The 18,425-nt window shown below is 41.0% G+C and overlaps 1 protein-coding gene across 8 annotated transcripts in view; it reads left to right on the top strand.

Moving 5' to 3' along the window:
• Window positions 1-18,425, top strand: part of ZNF148 (zinc finger protein 148) — a 171,453-nt gene that overhangs the window by 41,613 nt on the left and 111,415 nt on the right. For 2 of the 8 annotated variants that reach the window (XM_060639724.3, XM_060639723.3), the window contains exon 1: window positions 1,560-1,734. The exons of 2 other annotated variants lie outside the window; for them this stretch is intronic. The gene's annotated coding sequence lies outside the window, so the exon portion shown is untranslated. Of the gene's footprint in view, window positions 1-1,558; window positions 1,735-1,879; window positions 2,628-14,110; window positions 16,092-18,425 lie in introns of those variants that run through there. 4 more of the 8 variants (XM_060639727.3, XM_060639725.3, XM_060639728.3 and 1 more) reach the window with 3 other exon arrangements.

Raw genomic sequence — 18,425 nt, 5'->3', positions numbered from 1 at the left:
TGATATTCAAGAGTCTGTTTCTTTGCTGCCAGAGGTGTTTTTTATTTTAACACCTGAATTCGATGCCATTGCAGATGCTAGAAGTTGCCAGAAGGCTGTCCTCCAGGTAACTGTCTTATGCTCTAACTTGTATTACTGTTTTATTGCAATTAGCATTCAGAATATGCATTGTCATCTTATTAAAATTTATATTTTCTAATGGAGAAAGCACATGGAGAGTTGATTGTGGAGCTGTGGTTTATCCGTGCTCTTCTTAGTTACCTGTGTCTAAATTAAGCTGACCCTCTGGGCCTTAGCTATTTCTAAACAGGCATCACGTTAATGCCTGGGGGAACATTAACCTTGCAGACACTAACTCAGTGCCATCACAAGTGCATAATGCGGGAGTTTGGAGCTTTGCCAAAAAGCAGTATTCAAATGAACATTCAGTTGGCAAGGGGTGGGAAGGTGGGCGTGGACAAGGGAAGGAGAACACCAGAAATGGTTATATAGATATTGTAACGCCTTTCATTTCCCTCTCTCCTCAGAGGTTATGTTTACTGCAGAGAGATGCTAAATAAATCTTCAGACTGTTCTGAAGAAATCGTGATTAAGGTGCTTCATCCCTTGTTCATAATCACTCAACATTCACTGAGCATCTTTTACGTTACACGGCTGACCTTGTGCTAGGGTGGGGACACAAAGATGAGTAATTGTAAACCACTGCAGTATGCACAAGCACCTCACGGTGCTTAAAAAATGTTAGTTGACTAAAAGCATGTTTAAGGAGGTCACAATTTGGCTAAGGTCACTTAAAGGGCCTCCAACGGACGACACAACTGTAATTCTAGCTCTGTATATAGATCATTACCAAATCTTTGCCAGAAAGAGTGAGGTTTGGGCCCCAGGTGATGTGACAGGGGAAAACCTGTAAGACCTTGCGCAACAGGGTCCAGGATCTCCAGATCTTTCTTTAGACTCGCACTCTGCTTCTCAGTTTGCAGACGCTAACAGGGTTTGTTGGTTTCAAGGGATCTGGAGCGCCGTTTCCGGAAACGGTGGCATTTGGGGTGGTGAAGGCCAACGACTGGAGGCAGCGGGAGAGAGGGCAGGTAAGAGAGGAGAAATGAAAAAGCCAAGGCATTTTGGTCAGTAGGTCCTTCACCTAGGTCCCGCCCCTTCCTTTTCCTAGGGCCTGAAACGCACCCGACCCCCGAGCCCTCTCCTCTTAGGGCGCTAGGCACGGATTATGGATGAAGGCTGACTCCCTATCAAAGAGATTTCCTCAGTGCCGACATTTCTCGAATTGCTTTCATCCGGGCCCAGCTCGGGAAACCTGAGGATTGGGGCCAGCTTCCCCGGCCACGCTGGGCCAGTGACACGCAGGCGCCGGAATCGGAGCCACGCTGGGTCGTCCCAATCTGGTCCCCGGGCCAGGAAGGGAGGGCGCCGCGGAGCGCTTCCCGTGTGCGGGGCTTCCCACAATCCACCGCGCCGGCAGTGGCGGCGACCGCGGCGGCGCTCTAGCCGCGGCATGTCTGCGTCTCGACTGCTCTGGGAGGAGGAAGAGAAGGAGGAAGAGGAGGAGGAGGAGGGGGAGGAAGAGGAGAAAGGCGCAGGGGTGGGAGCTGTTGCTGAAGCTGCCACAGCAAAAGTTCTCTCCCCTCCCCCCTTCCCCTTCTCTCAAGGCCTCTAGGAGGGTTGGAGCTGCCGCCGCCTGCAGTCGGTGACCGCGCGACTCGGCGCCCGCCCGCGGTAAAGCGCTGGGCCTGGCAGGCCCGGGCCCTGGGGAGGGTGGGGGAGGGGGAAGCGACGGCGCGCGGGGGTAGCGCGCGGCGGTAACGGCCTGACCCCGGAGGGGGGGGGGGGAGCGAGCCGTGGCGAGGCTTGGGGTGGCCTGGGGAGCGGCCGAGGCCGAGCGAAGCGCAGGAGCTGGCTGGGGGACGGGAGGAAGCAGGGCGCGGATGGTGGGTTGGGGGGTTGAGAAAGGATAATGACGGGGGTGGCGGAGGCGAGAAGGCGGCCTCCGAGGCCTGAGGCGGGTGTCAGAGGTAGGGAAGGAGGTGGGAGGTTTGCAGGGGGAGGCCGGAGGGTGCTGGGTGTGGGTGTGAAAAGGCTAGAGAGACACCAGGTCTCTGTCCGTCGTGCCTGGTGCAGTGCTTTATGCACCGCAGGCCTCAGTCAGTGTTGCTGCCGGAGTGTTCTTTGGGAGAAGGGAAGGGAAGGGAAGGGCAGGGGTTGGAGAAAAGGGAATCCTTGCGGGAAACATAGTGGGAGTGTGTTCAGGGAGAGCGGCCGGAGGGAAAGATGCCGGATAGGTGGAGGAATGCAGAGGGTGCCCGTGGAGGAGTATCCAGGAGTCCGGAGGGTGTTCATTGTGCAGATACATTAGGTATTTCGTTATGGAAAGAACTGAAGCGTTTCTAAGGAAAGGAAAGAACGGATACAAGGAGTTTCCGCGAATAGAAAGGATAGCGTTCGAAGCCAGAGGAAGTGCTAAATACTAGACACTATGAAGAGAATGCATGATAGAATAGACAGATGTAGTAGAATTAATAAATGTTGGCCCAAGGACTAAAGAGTTATTCCAGATGGGCCGGGATGGCCTAGTTCTGAACCTGTTTGGGCTCTTCTGTAGATGACATCTGGTAAGTGTGGGTCCCGCAGTGGTTGGGGGTCACTGAGAATTAGACCTTAGCCTGTAGTTTGATCTGAGACCTTTTAAACCTGCACCAGTGAATATTAGAATCTCTGAAACAGACGGTAAAAAAAACGCCTGGCCTCCAGGGATTCCCTAGGCCGTGAGTTTAGATTTTAGCAAATTTAAAGTACTGTCATTTACTAGAGTCAGGGTGAACACTAATGCCGGAATGGAAATTACTGGACTTGGCGGTTTTCTTCTTCACTGCCCAGCTTATCTGGTCCAGGAGAACTGATGCCATATTATTCACCCCAGGGTTATAATTAATGGTGGGTGGGGGGAGTCCATGCACAGTGGCCTTTCTTTGGAGATTCCATTTGGAGCTCAAATTAGCCTGACTGGATTGGTTCCATAACTCTGGAGCTGGTGGGAGACTTTTTGCTATTCATGGTTCCTGAATGTATACTCTCACCGAGGCATTGTGGTATTGAAGAAAATGCATCAGTCTGCAAAGTATGGGCCTGCAGAATCAGGATCTAGAATATCTGTTTTGGTCTTAGGTTGCAAGGAGGTCAGGACTGGTTGGGTTGAGGTTTAGGGGAACCTGAAGAGACTAGATGATTCTAGAGCCAAATTAGAGGGAATATTAGCATTTTCATATCAGGAAATGAACCAAGGCCTATTGGATTTCTCTAGCTCCCACCAGACTCGATTTCCAAGAGGGAAATCTAGGCTAGAACCGTACTCTTAAGATTTGCCTGAAAATTATTCACTTTTTATTGTTAAGAAAGACTGTACACATAACATTGTAATATTAATTCAGATGAAGAGAGGGTAGTATGAAATATCTTTTTATGGAAGTAGAGGGTGGAGGGATTGATGGGGAAGAAGTTTGGGAGAGGGATGGGAAAATTCAGTCTTTTATTCGTTTAGCAAATATATCTAAGGAGGATGAGAATTTAGCATTAGAGATGAGAGGGGCTTTTATTAAAAAAAAAATTTTAATGGAAATAAGCCAGGATTACTTTTTTTAAATTTGGAAAACTTTTTATGTCAGTATATTTAAATTTACTTTTTTCAAGGGCTTCAGTATATTACATCGTAGGATGTACCCATTTTTATTGTCATCACAGAATGAGAGGGTCTGTTTTCTTTCCCCTCACCTGCACTGTATATTATCATTTCTTTTAATTTTTGTAACTTTAATGGACTTAAATATAGTATGTCATCATTATTTTTCCCCCTTTTAAATTATATGGAATTATACATGTACATAATTAAAAAGTAAAATTGTCCTGAGAGAGCTTATAATGAAAAGCTCACAAGGGTGAGCCCTCGTCTCACCTGTCCATCACAATCCCACTTTCCAGAGGCTACTACTTGTAAGCATTAATTTTTGTAGTTCGTATCATGCTCTTCTTCAGGTCTCCCAAGTAATATACATGTACTGTAATTTCTTGATTGATTAAAATGACATTATGAAGGAGTTGAAAGACCTCTGTGAATGAAAAGGATTCGTGTCGCTGATATTATCCCCTTTCTCCTCCTTTCAAACCTTTGATAGTTATTATTTTAGCTTTTTTATTAACTGTATATCTTTAAATAATATGCTTAAATAGAAAGCATTTAAAATTATACTGGAAATAGACTGGGTGAGAAGGTAAAGGGAAGTTTGATGGATGGATCTGTAAGAAAAACTAGGTTGTAAGAGACATCTTTGCAGCAAAAGGGTTGCTGGTTAGTGATGAGGAAGAGTTGCTTGGCAATGATAGTTATTCATCTTGGAATTAGTTATCAGGTCAACTGTGCAGTGTTCTTTGACAGTCTTCTGGAGAGTTTAGAGTGAGGACTCTGGGAATGGATTAAATGACTCCTTATTGTTCTTTCCAGGCTTCTATGGCAATTCTTATAAGAGTTTTTAGGAAGGAGTGAATCGGTGTGGATAATGTGTTTCTTTTTTTGTGGAGGGAGGGAGGGATGGGGAAGTGTGATCGCAGGGGGAAGAGGATGAAGGTCAGGGTATGATGGAGGTGGTGGTAATTTTGTGGGAGGCTGAAGAAAGGGTAAAGAATTCTGAGGACATTTGGATATAGTGGATGTGAAGGGGATTTAAAATTATAGTGGTGAGATAGATTTGTGGCAGTTACAAGGAAATATGCATATTTAAGTCACTAATATGGTGGAAATATGGTGGGAAAAAGTATGCTGCTTATATATTAGGATAGATTAATAAAATATTGGGTTTTTGAAATTTGTATATGGGGCTTAACATCACCAAGTTAGTATGATGGATATGGAAAGAATAGAAAGAACTTGCTCCCCTTTTCGGAAGTCTTGTTTAAGTAACATTACCTCTTGAGAATCTTTGAGTAAGAAAGCATTCACATGTAGATTATATACTGCTAAATCTTGTGTTTGCTTATGGGAATTATTCTCTCTTTGTTTTGCAGAGGGTGGCTAGATCTTAATCTTTGGGGAAACTCAGAACAGTTTAAGTGCTTAGTAAATAACCTGTTGAACGACTGATAGAAAGTAGTGTTCACTGTCGTGATAATAGTGGGACTGTGAAATTGCTGAACACCATGGGAGTATTGTAGACTAAATTGTGTGTTTAGAGAGTGAGGGATAAAACGGATATCTGATTGGTGAAGCCTTTAGATTTAAGGGAAGAAGACAGAATGGATTAGAATGTGACTAGAACAATCCTGCAAAAACATTGAAGGGGTGGACCAAAGTTTCTGTTCTAATCTGAGGCTAGTTTAATCTGAATAAATTTTAAATCTGGAGTTGGTGGCTGATTTAATTTCTATTTTCTTACTTCAGATCTAAATGACTAGAGATTTTTTAGCTGTTTTAAGAATCTGATTTAATTCATTTTGGTATGGTAATAAAAAAGTGTTAGGTGCAATTTCTTGCCTCAAGGAATTTATAGTATTTATATTCATTTACGGGGAGAAGGACAGTTGTGAAGTAATTTAGTAATAGTGTAAGATTTCAGAAAGTTGATTTTTTAAAACAAGTATCAGCAGTATACCTCCAGGGGTACCTGGGTGGCTCAGTCGTTTGAGCATCCAACTCTTGATTTTCGGTTTAGGTCATGATCCCAGGGTCATGGGATTGAGCCCTGAGCGTGGAGCCTACTTAAGATTCTCTCTCTTAAAAAAAAAAACAAAAAAAAAAAAAACGTATACCTCCAGGTGAGAATTTTTGTATTTTGGTAGTCGTTTTCAGTAGTAGAGTTCAGAACTTTTTTGGATCACCTTTTCTGAATTCCCTTCTGAGACTCTAGCACATTCTATACAATTTATCTAATTATTAAGTACCTATTGTGTGCTCTGGGGGGATGGAGCTTTTAAAGGTGGGTTAAACATGGTCCCTATCCTCAGAGTTCATAATCCCTTTAGAAGGGCACAGTTACAAACAATATGAGGCATAATGTTATTCTGAATAACCTTATTGGTGACAAACCTTTTTAGTTTGAAAGATTTGATTTTTAGAAATGCTGAAGATATGTTGATAACAAAGAGAGTGAATAAAGAATAGTTTTGGTTTAAATTCGGTTAGTCACAGATATAGGAATGATTTTTGTGGTTGACTTATTAACTGAGTTACTTTGGAAAATACTCCCAGTGAGGAAGTCAAAAATACTTTGAAGAGTGGTGATAACTTCACTTGGAGGTAGTTGAACACTAGATGTTAGCTAAGTGCATGAACTGGTTGGATGGATGGAGTGAATAAATGAGTAAGTGGTAGCCTCCCAAGGTAACTACTTTAAAGAGGACCTCATTGATTTTAATATGTAAATAAATTCTGGCTAAATTTGTTAATAAACACTTTCATTACTGGGAACAAGATGGTTTATGATTAAGCTCGCAAATGAGTTTTATGGATAGTGAATGCTGTAGGAGTTCAGGGAATGGAGAAATGAATATTGGCTAAGGTTTGGGGAAAGGATTTAAGTGTACCATACTTTAGCTAGATATTTGAAAGGATTCCTTAGGGATCTCAGGAGAGGAACTAAATTGCTCCAGATTTCTCTTGCAGCCCTAGAATGAACCTAGAGTCTGAATCTATTTTTGTCTTAATGCTTTCTGCCTATTTCATTTTAGCTACTCCTACTGGTTTGTTCCTTTTCAAATTCTTTGCTGGGTAGATTTTGAGCTCCCTGGAACAACGGGGAGGGGGGAATCTGTTTCCATCTATGTCTAGTGTAACTTTTAGTTTTTCCTTTTATGAGCCTGTACCCCACAAATTACTTGGTCTCTGTGAGTGAAGAGCATGAGTCAACTTGGCTCTGCTATCCTGGCATTTTCCTGCATGCTTTTCTCAAAGCTGCTTTCTGAATTACAGAATAGAATAGACAGAATTGAGGGCATATGTCTAGTAGACACATGCTTGTTGAATAAATGAATGAATGAGAAAGTATCAGATAATTTAGAAGATCTAAATGATCTATTTCTGTTTGTTTCAATTCATTACGTGCCTTTTTTCTTTTTCTTTCTTTCTCTCTCACTCTCTTTTTCTTTTTTTTATGTTTACTTATTTTTGAGAGAGAGTTGGGGACAGAGGATCCAAAGTGGTCTTTCTGCTGATGGCAGTGAGCCCAATGCAGGGTTCAAACTCATGAACCGTAAAATCATGACCTGTGCTGAAGCTGGATGTTTAACAGACTGAGCCACCCAGGCACCCCTACCTGCCCTTTTTCTACAAAGGATTTTATGGGGGCTGACAGAAATATGTACACTGTAAATGAATTGAAATAATTGAGGAGGTCTAGCTGAAGAGAAAATGAAAGAATCTGTTTAAAGATCATAAGGTCTATTATTATGAATGCTAGAGAACTAGGAATAAAGTGGAAGACAACCAGATGGAGAAGGAAAGGTTATCCTACAGAAAGTATGATTCTGAAAGAAGGAAAACATAATTGATATATGATAGGTTGTGTTTAGAGGACAGCAAGAGAAGATTGAAGGTGTAGAGGATTACTCGAAATGGTTATTTTGGGGAGGAAGATTGTAAGACAATTTGAAGGATAAGAGTAAACAAGTTTAGAATGTAGCAGAAATTATTTATGATGTGGATTTATAACTGAGGTTTCAGAAAGTGGTGGGGTGCATTCTCTTTAGTCAACAGATAATGAACATTTGTTACATGCAAAAGCATTGTTAGAGGAGTCAGGAATAAATCCTTTGGGATTTATATTCTAGTAGTGGAGCTGAACTTATGCACAAATAACTACATCATGACCAATGTATCATAAGAAAAACCAAATGTTACTGAAGTTAAAAGGTAAGAAAAAATATTTGGGGGAAAATCTGGGACTACCCTTAATGGCATGGAAGCGGCATTTTAGTTAGTTTTTGAAGGGATGGATAGAATTCTGGCTGATAGAAATGAATGGAAAGAGAGCATTCCAATCTGAGGTATTAGCAAAAGCAAAGACTCGGAGTTGAGAAGCCATGGATATGTGGGGAATAGTGAGTTTTTAATTTTTTTTTTAACTGACCCACAGTAAGAAATACATGTCACATCCTCACCTGATATATGCATGTGTGAATGTTTGTGTGTATGTATAAAACAAAAAGCTTCAATAACCATAACCTTTACATGTTGGATGCACTCGTGTGTTTTCCATTCTATTCTGTTTGGCTAAGAAAAAAAGATGTCTGTCACTCATAAACTAATTTTGTGACTAAATAGTTGATCACAGCTTCTAGTTTGGAACACGGAGTTCATGAATAGGGCATAATATGATAAAAGGTAGGAAGAGTCAGTGGGGTTGAGTAGAAAATGGATGGCCTTGAAAGCTAAGCTAAATAGTTTGTATTTGACATGATGTAGTGTTGTGCTGAGGAAGCAAAACAGAAGCTAGGTTTTAGTCTTGGACCTTCTGTTTACCTGTGCTATGATTATGGAGAGAATTACTTCCTTTCTGAGACTCCGTTTTCCCATCAAGAAATTTTTAATTCTTAACACCTTTTGGCAAGGGTTGTGATGAAGATTTGAGGATGAAAATATATTAGCATAGGATTAAAGTATGTTAATGTATCATTAATGTATAGCTTCTGAACTTTTCTGAGTAGAGAATGGAAGCAAAGACTGTATATTAATACCTTAACCTGCTGATAGCTATACTTGGCAGGATAGATTGGTGGCAATGTGATGGTAGAGTAAGATTGGGGGAGAGAAACTCAGTTATGAGGCCACTGGAGAAGCTTAAGAAGGGCTTGAATTAGTTTGATAGCAGGATTAGAAATGAGGGGGTAGGATGTGATTGGATGGTGAGAGGAGGGGAGGATGACTGGGAATTTAGAGCTGTGGTAAGATTCAAAAGGCAACAGCTGAAACGAACACATGTTGGGGTAGTTCACTGGGGGTACATTAGAATAGGTAGTTACAGTTTCTTGCATATAGTGGGTCCTCAATTATTTGTTTAATGATTAAATATGTAAATTGGGGAATTTGAATTCCAAGTAGAGACAGTCATGGTGGATAGGTTTGAGAAAGAGGGGTGAGATTGAAGGGTGCTTTTGAAGGACTGCCAGAATTTCTTCAGGGAATATTTTTGTATACTTACTGTGTTCAAGATTCTGTGGTAGGCAATGTGAAGGACCCATGTTTATATATGATGGAGTTCATTTTCTTCAGGAGTTTGACCAGGGATAGAAATGTCCCTGTGTCTATGACTGTCTATGACAGAAGTACTGTGGCTGATTTGACTTTGTGGAGGAGTTGGTGTGCAAATTAGGCCTTGAAGTATAAATATGGTTATAGTAGGCAAGATAGTGAGGATTGGTATTCCAAGAAGAGAGAGTGTGATACGAGTAACAGAAAAGTTCTGGATGTGCTTAGGGGTTCATGGTCTAGATTAGCTAGGGATCATCTTATGAATGGAGGGAAATAAGGCTGTAAAGTAGAAGAAACATCTAAAAATCTAGACTAAACAGGTTTTTTAAAAAGATAAAGTGCTCAAATCTTAAGGTTACAGGTCAATGAATTTTTGTAGGTAGACATTTCCAACACTCCAGAAGACTCCTTCATTTGTCACTCCAAGTTGATGTCTCCTCAACCAAAAGTAACTACAGTGACCCTTGAACAACATGGGTTTGAACTGTGCAGATCCACTTATAAGTGGAATTTTTTTGATAATTATGGTACAGTACTGTGTTTTTATGATTTTCTTAATAACCTTTTCTTTAGCTTACTTTATTATAAAAATGCAGTATATATTACATCTAATCTACAAAATATGTGTTAATCTACAGTGTGCTATTAGTAAGGCTTCTGGTCAACAGTAGGCTACTGGTAGTTAAGTTTTTGGGAGTCAAAAGTTATACCCAGATTTTCGACCATGGGGTGAGAGGGAGGTTGGATTCCCCAGCCTCTGTGTTGTTCAGGGGTCAGCTGTACTATTCTGATCTTTATTGTAACAGAGTAGTTTGTTTTGGAATTTCTTATTAGTGGAATCATACATCCGTGTCTGGTTTCTCATGCTTAACATATGTCTGTGAGATTCATCCATGATGCGTATAGCAGTAGTTTATTCTTTTTCATTGCTCTGTGGGATTCCATTATGAACATATCACAGTGTATTTATTCATTTCATGATTGTTGGACTGTTGGCTAGTTTCTATTTTTTGGAAATCTAAGGACTTTTTTTTTAGAGTTTATATATTTTGAGAAGAGTGAGCACAAGCAGGGGAGGGGCAGAGAGAGGGAGAGAGAATTCCAATCAGGCTTCACACTGTCAGCGCAAAGTCCTACACAGGGCTTGATCCCACGACCCTGGGATCATGACCTGAGCCGAAATCAAGAGCTGGATGCCCAACTGACTGAGCCACCCAGTCACCCCTGGAAGTCTAAGGACTTTTAATTTGACTCAGTATGCAGTGGGGGAACCATTGATGATTTTTGACTGGGGAAATGAGGTGATTTAAGAATAAAAATATGGTGACCTGTTTTTGTTTTGTTTTTGCAATGAAGAGAGAACCTAGTGATTAGGAGACAAAGTCAGAAGGCTCTGACAAAAGTGTGAAGTGTTGAGGGTCTAAGTTGTGATGGTGTTAGTGGTAATCAAAGAAAAGAGATATACAGAAGAAATACTTGAAAGAAAGAATTGAAGGGTTTGACGGCAAATGAGCTTTTGGGAAACTGGAGGAAAAGAAAAAGAAAAGGGAAACTTTGGGGCTTTTCTTGGGTAACTGAGAATGGTAGTGCCATTAACAAAAATTATTGGATCAGTTAACAGAACTGTTTTGGTGGGGAAGAATAATTACTTTCATTTTAAGATACATGGCCAGTGTGTGAAGCACCAAATGGAATTATGCAAGGGGAATTATTTAGCTAGAGTTAGAAATACTGGATTCAGCTGAGGAGGTCCAATAGAGATTTGGGAATATGTACCTAGAGTTGATAATTGAAGCTGCTAATTCTGGATTTGGTAGGGTGCTAATGGCATGAAATTTTTGTACTGATAATTGAGGTGTTAATTGAAGCAGTAATTGAAGAGTCTAGTTAAAAAAATCATTATATATTCCAGTTCCTAAGGAATAAATTAGATTGTAGCAGAGGGTGATGGTTTAAAGATTATTTTTGGGAGCTGGGGGAAGATATCCATATGAGGAATGAAAATGTAGAAGCAGTATTAAGGGATGAGATCCTGAAGGGAGTGGAGAGAGAATGGTAGAAAGCTCCAGGATAGAACTGGAGAAAATACCCGCTATTTGGGCTGAGAAGAGGACCAGTGGTCATTGGAGATAGAAGCAGCAACTGGAGAGACCACAGTAGAATCCTGCTGTACAGTGACATAACCCAGAGGAGGTAGTTCAAGTGTTATTGCCAAAGAGAGGATAAGGACTTGGGTGGGGGGTCATATGATTTGGTACATGGAATTGTTTTTATTTTGGTCTTCAGGAGAGCAGTTCAGAGACCAGAGTGCATGAGGGTAAAGGACTGAGTAGGTTGGGAGAATATGGAAACATTGAATGTAGGAATTGTATTAAGAAGTTTATTTTAAGAAGGAGGAACAGCTCTTTTTCCAAAACTGGAGGCAAGAAGTAGCAGATGGATGAAGATACAGCATTTTAGAAGCTGTAAAGAGGATTTCATTACAGGTGGAGAAGGTGTGATTTGAGGGAATTTTATGGAAGTTATTGAGTATTTGATGGGATTATAGACTTAAATATGAAAATGACTTGGAATTAGTCAATGACATAGAGAGTTGTATTTAGAATAAATCAGTTGTGGAAGATTTCATAGCTTTCTGGTGGTACTTAACACCCAGTGTGTGGGTGTGAAGAAAACAGATGGTGAAGATTGTCTGTCATTAGGGAGGTGCATGGTGAATATAATAGAAGGTCATGATGTTCTAGAGAGGGCAGTATTAAATGGCTGATGGACAGATTTCAATTGTGTGGGGAGACAAGTGAAGCCAAAGGGACGTAAAGAGCAGGTGTAGAAGTATAAAATAAAGTCGTGGTTTAAAAAAAAAAAAAGGGAGGTCTCTGAATTTACAATCCTTGTGGTACAGCACTTCCAGTTGATGACCTATTTTCATTATATATGTGTGAGTGGCTGAAGTGCAGCTGAAGGTTTTAGGAGTTGAGGAAGGTCAGGGTGTAGAAAGTACTTCAGCATCATTGTTGAAGTTACTGAGAATAATTGCTGAATGTGGGACAAAGTAGAATTGGTCTTTGGGGAAGGAAGATGGGAGTGTATTCTGGAGCTTGGTAGACGTTGCAAGTGGAATGGTTTAAGTAAGTAGTGTAAACTGCAAAGAGATATTTTAGTGATAGGAGTGGCCCTTGGGAGCAAGAAGCAGTTGGTCTTTTAGCAAGCTGAAGGAGTAGAAGAGTGGATAGTTAAGTCAGGAGAGAAGCAGGTTGTTCAGAAAAAGCCAAGCTTGAGATAAGATGCAGAGGTGGTCACAACAATCCAGGCAAGAGATGATAATATCTGACTTGTGGTGTGGGGATGGAGATAAATAGATTTGTTACATTCACCAGTTCTTTAAATTTCTTTAGAAATAAATTATACTTGCAAAATCGTAGCCTTTCATGTGCAAGGGAAAAAAAGGTAAGGTGGAGGTATACTAATATGAAAGGCAAAAGACACAGGGTAGTTTGTTGACAGTAGAACATGGATAAACTGATAGAAGCTAGTAAATGGGTAGAACAGAAATGAATGAGGAGATTGGGCTTGGCCTGAATCTGAATAAGATGAAAAGGAGAGTAAGTCTGTTGCAGCAGAGAAAATAGGGGGAAAACATAACTCTATCTAGGAAATAATGCCAGGAGCCTGTTCTTTCTTTGTGCATATAAGGACAGTCCTTGCCACCCATGATCTTATAAAGATAATAGTGCATATGCGCGAGTATTTTTCAAAATAGCATAATAATAGAGGTATTGAGATCTTTTGAACTCTACTTGAGTTCCTCAAAACCATATCAGTCTTTGTTTGCAGAAACTGTGTGGTGATAATTTGTATAGATAGAGAGGTTCAGGTAAAAAGTAGAAAGAATGGGTGGATATTAGGAAGGAGACATCCTAAGCCGTCTAAAATGGCCTCTATAGTTTTGTTGTTGTTGTTGTTGCTGTTGTTGTTTTGTTTATAGTGACTTTTATCTCCAAATTTCTTATTGTTCTTAGGGTGGCTGCTTTGTTTTCTATATAGATGAGAAAATATCTATATAGAGATGAGCCCCAGAAATATAGTTCTAAATACATACCCTATCTTGTTTGTAGTTATTTATTATTTATTGAAGATGTCTAAAGGAGCTATATTGCCAACTCCAAAACCAAAATATAGTTTAACATTACTACTTATTTATTTATTATTTATTTTAAGATTTTATTTATTTTTGAGAGAGTGAGCGTGCCAACAGGTGGCGGGCAGAGAGGGAAAGAGAGAGAGAATCCCAAGCAGGCTTCGGGCTGTGCGAGCAGAGCCCGACACAGGGTTCAGTCCCACAAATCATGACCTGAGCTGAGAAATCAGGAGTTGGATGCTTAACTGAATGAACCACCAGGTTCCCCTTTTGATTTTTTTTTTTGTTTGTTTGTTTTTAATCTCAGTGCTTGAAACCTTCATCATCTTCCATTGGTGATACTTAAGACGTAGACCAGGCCTCTAATGCTTTGGCTTTGCTCTCAAACTTTTGCTTGTCCAGTTCTGCAGTTGTATTCATTTTTGTCAGTCTTTATTGTCTGTCAATTTTTCCTTTGTATTATCAAAGGCTTGACTCTCAGGTGCTTACCTGACTGTGGTTTTTGAGATTCTCTCTCAGTGCCTTGCTGTGGTCCTGGAAGCTGATATTTTAAACTATTACCAGTCCAGTGCTGGTATCCTTCAGACCCTTTGTATTTGCATTACATTCCTTACATGATTAATTCACATGGTCATCCTCTGAACAAAGAATACTTTCTGATCTTCCCTGTTTAGAGCAGGGGTTTTTTTTTTTTTGTTTTGTTTTTAACGTTTATTTATTTTTGAGACAGAGAGAGACAGAGCATGAATGGGGGAGGGTCAGAGAGAGAGGGAGACACAGAATGTGAAACAGGCTCCAGGCTCTGAGCAGTCAGCACAGAGCCCGACGCGGGGCTCGAACTCACGGACTGCGAGATTGTGACCTGAGCTGAAGTCGGACGCTCAACCGACTAAGCCACCCAGGCGCCCCTAGAGCAGGGTTTTTGATGTTACTCCATGTTTCAGAGAGAGCATATTTAGTGGCAGTGAGAAGAATATGACAAGACATAAAATAGGCATTATTGGTGTTTGACCCAGGTGCAGCTTTGCTTCAGGATTACTTCCAGAATGCAGCCCCAGGTCATTCATTACGCTTCCCACCCTCCCTTCTACATTTAGTCAGTCACCAAACTTAATAATGAAGGACCTGTGGAGACCCAGAGCTTTAAAAAGGCCTAACAGGGTTCAGGGAGGTCATTTTGCCCATCTCACTTTTCTGCTGTAAGCTGCCTGATTTGGTCTAGAGTTGTTTCCAGGACATACCTCAGACATAGCTAGGCCTTGGCAAGTGGGTGGTGTGGGTTAGACTGATTGATGGTGGACATCTTAAGGAAGGTGTTGGGCATTACTGTAGTGGAAACAGAGAATGTTTAATGGTAATTATATTAATTTAACAGATAAGTGACTTTACAAGATAGGGGTTGGATACCTGAAAATCTTGGTTGGCTTAAGGAGTTTTCCTTGTAAATTTGAGAAAAGCCCATTTATAATGGCTAGAATGAAATACATACTTGATGTTTTGCAGGGTCCCATATATGTGTGTTTGTCAACATGTACACATTTAATGACACATACTGTGTTAATTTGAATAGGCTCTATAATTAGAGTCTTTAGGGAAATGGGCATGGTAGTCTTGAGTTATGAGTGATTCCAGTGAATCAGTACAGAATATTTGGAAAGATCATTGTCAAATTATTGGGGGTGTGCTTGGGAAATTAATTTTTTAGTGACTGTGGTGGCCATTCTGGAATAGGTTCACAAAATTTGAGGGCAATTTGGGGCAAATTTGTGTGTTAAGTTGGAGAGTGTTAGTTTGGAGGAAATGAGGGAACACAAAATGCAGTTTTGAGAAAGGTGAGTTGATTTGGTGGGAGCTGATCAAAATTGTAAGTTAGCTGTGGAGAGGTTTTGAATAGGTAAGTGGGAGATGTAATTTATGAGGAAGCTTGATATTAGAAAAGTAAATTCAAGAGTAAAATTGGAGAGATGGTTTAGGGGAGGTTATTTTTTGAGGGGAATACAGCTCTTAGGTTAAAAACAGGAAGGCAAGGGACAACTGCAACGAGTAAAGGTGTGGAGAAACAGAGTACGTGGAGGGGTTAAGGAAGAGGTTACTGAAAGATTTCTCATCGTGAGGAGTGCTTTGTTGGATACTACTTTTGAATAGTGGTTCGGTAACGTAGGGGGCTTAAACGTCCCTCCGTCTGTAGGGGTGGGGACAGTTAGGCGGAAGAGTTACCTTTCTTGAGAAGCCGGGGCAGTCGGGAACCCAGGCCCGGATCCGACCCCCGCACTGGCGGGGTTTTGTCTGCGCTCGGCCGGGGGGCGGACGCAGCGGAGGCGAGGGGCTGCGCCGTGCTGGGCCCAAGAGCCGCCACGGCAGAGCACAGCCGGGAGGGCCACCGGCGCGGCGCTCCGCACTACCGGGCCTCTCCCAGGGCGCTTCAGTAAGTGAGCAGGCCGCGCGGGCTGTGCGGTGGGGGCCGGGAGGAGGAGCTTTCTGGAGCGCCCCCAGCGGACCTCCGCACGCGGCTCGCAAGGCTTCCTTTTGTTGTGTGTGTACGTGTGAGTGTGCGCGCGCGTGCGTGAGTGCGCCCGTGTGCAGGGAGGCGGCGGAGGAGCCGAGAAGCCGGGGCTTTGCCTGCCGGGGTGCCTCGGCGGGCGGCGGGGCCTCCCATACGCCCGTCTTCCGGGTCGGGGCCCGCGGCGCAGCGAGATGGCGAACTTTGTGAGTGGCTTCTTGGCGGCCAACAAGTGTCTGCCTGTCAGTGGGGACCGCCGAATGCTAATTGACAGCCCCCCCCCCCCCCCCGTTTCTCTCCTGCTTTTTTCAAATTTTCTGTTGGACTGGGTTGTGTTTACCGTCTTACGGTGTGCCGTAAGGTCAGATGGGTAATTTGGTCTGCTAGACGAATAGTTTTTTACTCGATATCAAGAACAGAAATGTACGCCGGGATATGTATATTGGTTGCGCTAGTAAAACCTGCATGTTTAGTGGTAAGAACCGTGCTAAGGCCTCTCCGTAATGAGGCTATAGGGTAAACTTTTGCTCTCCAGACTTTGTGAAGCACTTTTTACAGTGCCAGGAAAAAACTCTGCGTACAAGACTAAAAGCTAGATAAAGTTAGGAAATGCAAAAGTTAAAGCCCTTCCCAAGAGCTTGAATTAAAAACAGCTTTTTGTTTTGTTTTACATAATTATGATTGTGTAGTTCGTAGAGTTTTGCAAAATTGGGCATGGTGTGATCTAAAAAAAGAGCATTTCTTATTTTTATAAGGGGCAATGGTAAAGGCACCACACATTTTGAAATTTCAACTATGTTAAATGTTGCTATAAATAAAATCCTATTCAGATTTTTAGATTTAATATATCTAAAAATACGTTTGCAGTTGTCCTTTGGGTGCAGGAGGAAGTCCTGGGTTTCACGGTGCTTGTTTCTGGGCAGATTTTCAGTATTGTCAGCATGATACGGACGTAGAACCTTAACCTGAGTGAATAATTTGCTTGAGATTACCAGTCTGTTTTGCAACTGGGAATAGACTCTGGGTCTCTTATTCCCAGTCTGGTGACCTATCCAAGAATAGACTAAGGAAACTGGGTATTTTTCTGTTTGGTGGAAAATATGGCTGAGTTGATTTTGTAGTGAGTTTTAAAGGGCCAAAAAGTGAATGGGTGAACATTTATATTTTCTGTTGTAACATTTAAACGAAGTTTCTCCACATGCCTTTGGTCTTTCTTTGAATATATAAGGAACTTTAGGATATTCTTCAGTGTTACTTTTCATGGCATTTGTAGCACACTTACACTTGATTAAAATAGATCGATGCTTATTGTAATTAACTTTGGGTAGTTGTGTTTTTCATGTGGATATTCTCCCTGGTTAGAGAATAGCAGGTAACTTGAGAATGTTTAGCCTTCTCACAAATGCTGGGGAGAATAGGCATTATGTTAACTTCATTAATCTCTGACTTAAAAACTTGGCTCTTATTATTGAAGATACTTGAAAAGGTACAGATGGGGATACTTGTGGATTTTCTCCTCCTCAGCTTTATATACTCTTATTCTCACTACTATTATTACATTAGCTATACATAACAATATTTGGTTATTAACATGTGTTTCAGTAGGCCTCACAGAAAAGAGTATATTTTCTGTTTTTTTTTCGTTTTTTTTTTTTTTTTGAAAGAGTACCATTTCTTTTCATAGTATATGAGTTGCAATTGAACTTTTTTATTTTGTTCATTCCTAATGTGTCTTATGCCTTTAAATCACAAAAACATTCTTTCTTCCTCCCATCTCCAAAAAACCCTGGACATTTATTAATGTAATGCAGTAATTCTCCACCAGAAGTGATTTTGGCAATGTCTGGAGACATTTTTGGTTGCCATGCTGGGGGATTCTGTTGGTATCTAGTGGGTAGATGCTAAACATCCTACAGTGCACATGATAGCCCTACAACAAAGAGTTATCCAATGCAAAATGTCAGTAGTGTTGATGCTGAGAACCCTTGACCTCATATATTGAAAATAACATTCTCCCAAATTAAATATCATAAAAGTTATTTATAATGTAATTGACATGTCTGTACCATATTGTTAGGAATCTTTTTCCAGAGTTGTCATGAGAATGATCATGGGTCAAAGGTTATGAAGTATACTTTAGGTCATCAATACATGTGATTTTGGAGCTGCAAAATTAACAAGCTTATTAAGGCTTTTTGTATGTAGATAATGGAGTTTCAGAGGGATTGTGACTTCCAAGTTCTCCCAGAGAACAGAGTTCAGGTCTCTTCTTTGTATTATAATTTAATTTACTTAATTAAAATTAATTTTGATTATTACTGAGGGAAACAGTATTGATAATTTTTGCTTGATATACAAAGACATTTAAATAATTGAATTAAGAAATAATTGCATTGTGAGAATCTCAGTATTTAGTGAATTATTGATAGCTTTTTCAGATTCACATGTGTTTGTTGAATTCATCAGCATGGTTTGTAATGGTTGTAAACTTTTCAGCATGTGCTTTTTAAAAAAGTGTTTGAAAAATTGAAAAAGACCAC

This window comes from Panthera onca, chromosome C2, assembly GCF_046562875.1.
Source record: "Panthera onca isolate mPanOnc1 chromosome C2, mPanOnc1 haplotype 2, whole genome shotgun sequence".
Classification (NCBI taxonomy): domain Eukaryota; kingdom Metazoa; phylum Chordata; class Mammalia; order Carnivora; family Felidae; genus Panthera; species Panthera onca.
This window is presented reverse-complemented; position numbering and strand designations above follow the sequence as displayed.